The sequence below is a fragment of the Beta vulgaris genome, chromosome 4 (assembly GCF_026745355.1).
Source record: "Beta vulgaris subsp. vulgaris cultivar EL10 chromosome 4, EL10.2, whole genome shotgun sequence".
Classification (NCBI taxonomy): domain Eukaryota; kingdom Viridiplantae; phylum Streptophyta; class Magnoliopsida; order Caryophyllales; family Amaranthaceae; genus Beta; species Beta vulgaris.
The window spans coordinates 12,096,198-12,098,724 of record NC_079205.1 but is presented as its reverse complement, the minus strand read 5'-3'; positions in this window follow the sequence as shown (position 1 = coordinate 12,098,724).

Genomic DNA, 2,527 nt, shown 5'->3' with positions numbered 1-2,527 from the left:
GTGGAAATCGCAGCAATATTTGCTGTTCAGGGTCCCACATTATTTTTAAAAATGTCAGTTAGACAATATTGCTGCGGTTTTGGGCGGGAACCGCAGCAATGTTGTCAATTTCTAGTTTTTCTTTTCTTCTGTGTGTTATATTGCTGCGTATAGGTTAAAACGCGAGCAATATCACCGCAGCAAACAACATTTATTCTACTAGTGCATGTAGTGCCCTGCGCTTTACAGTGTGTACAACAGTAGTAGGAACCTGTCCTTTTTTGACCACTAATATTCTGATTCTTTGTTGTATCCAACATAACTGCTACGAGTGCTATTGAATCTTGAAGGAGGATTACTATAGGGTTTGTATCTGTGGTTTCCATCAGCAACAAAAGCAAGGGATTCAGTGTTTGTAGATAATTATCTATGTCAAATTACATGTACATTTATGACAGGTACAGTAAGGCAATGGATTAGCATCGTGCATTTCATCCCAAATAGTCTTGAGTTGAGTGTAAAACTCAGCTATACTAGAGGTTCCTTGAGTTGTCTCAGCTAGTTTCTGTTCTAGAGAATAAAGTTGAGCCATAGAAGAGAAACCATATCTTTCTTCTAGATCTTGGCATATTTCTCTAGCTATTTCAAGAAATAAGACACTCTTCTTTACAGTATTAGCTAGATTAGCTAATAACCAAGAAATGACCAGGTTATTACAATGTTCCCAAGCAGAATATTCAACTGTACCAATTTCAAGAATCTCTAAACTTCCATCAACAAATTTTAGCTTATTTTTGGCAGATAATGTAACTATCATAGAACGTTTTCAATCACTATGAGGACTGTCTATCACAAAACAAAGGAATAGCTTTTGGGATGATGAACTCCCAAGCTCAAGAGTAAGGCCTTCAACCACTTCAACTCACAAGTGATAGAAGTCATATAGCGATATTCTGCCTCGGCAGACGAACGAGATACAGTGTGTTGTTTCTTGGTCTTCCAAGAGATGGGAGAATGACCCAATAAAACAATCCAACCAGATAACGAACGCCGAGTGATAGGATAAGCAGCCCACTCTGAATCACACCAACCTTCCAAAGAGAGATCACTGTCCGCCCGTAATAAAATACCTTGGCCAGGAGTGCCCTTCAAATATCGAACCACGCGCAAAGCAGCATCCCAGTGCTCAACGTGAGGCTACTGCATAAACTGAGATAAAACATGCACTGAATAAGCCAAGTAGGGGCAAGTGACAACCAAATAAATAAGAAGGCCAACAAGACGACGGTAGGCAGCAGCATCAGACAATAAGGAACCAGAAGCATGGGCAAGACGATGATTCTGTTCAATAGGAAAACCACAAGGTTTAGCACCCAACAAGCCTACCTCAGAAATCATATCAAGAGTATATTTCCTTTGACAAAGGAAAAGACTAGCAGAACTGCGGCAACTTCAATACCAAGAAAGTACTTGAGAGAACCCAAATCCTTCATCTTAAAGCGATCACTTAAATAAGCTTTGAAAGAGGAAAGAGCAGCGGAATCATTACCCGAAATAATAATATCGTCAACATACACCAAAACACTAACCTGAAGACTGCCATGAGTGAACGTGAAAAGAGAATAATCAGAGTAAGATTGAAGAAAACCATAATCTTTCAAAGCTGTAACGAGCTTGGCAAACAACATTGAGGAGCCTGTTTCAATCCATAAAGAGATTTTCGCAGGCGACAAACAAGATTAGGATTGGCACACTCGAACCCAGGAGGAAGCTTCATGTAAACTTCCTCGTCCAAATCACCAAGAAGAAAGGCATTATGGACATCCATCTGATGAACTTCTCAATTTTTGGAAGCAGCAATAGCAAGAAAGGCACGCACAATAGTCATCTTAGCAACAGGAGCAAATGTCTCCGTATAATCAATACCTGCCTCCTGATGATTGCCGAAAACCACCAATCGAGATTTGAATCATTCAACATCTCCATTGGACAAGAACTTGGTGTGATGCACCCATTGACTACCTAAATCACGTTTCCCCGAAGGCAATTCCTCCAAAGCCCATGTACCATTATCCTCCAAAGCCTGAATCTCAGCCTGCATAGACGTTTTCCAACCATCATATCGCATTGCCTCTTTGAAGGACTTTGGTTCAGTAGTAGAAACAACAGCTGCATGAAATTTCTGATAATGCGAAGAAAAAATTGTACAATTTATATAGTGAGATATAGGATAAGGAGTACTTAAGGAAGAAGATGGAGGAGAAGCGGAAGTAGATGTGACTTTCTGCAACAACGGTGTGAGTAATATAATCCTTCAACAACACTGAGGGAAGCTTGGCTCGCAAGCCCCGACCCATAACATCAGAAGAGGAAGTAGAGACCGAGTGAGGAGACGGTCGAGGCGGGCCCAATGAGGAGCCCAACAAACTGGGATCAGGTGAAGCGGCGCGTGGCATAGCAGTAGGAGAGGGAGATGGGCTAGCAAGTGGGGAACGGACATTTGGGCTAGGTGAGATGGACACGTGTGAAAGAGGATCAAGGAAAGGGG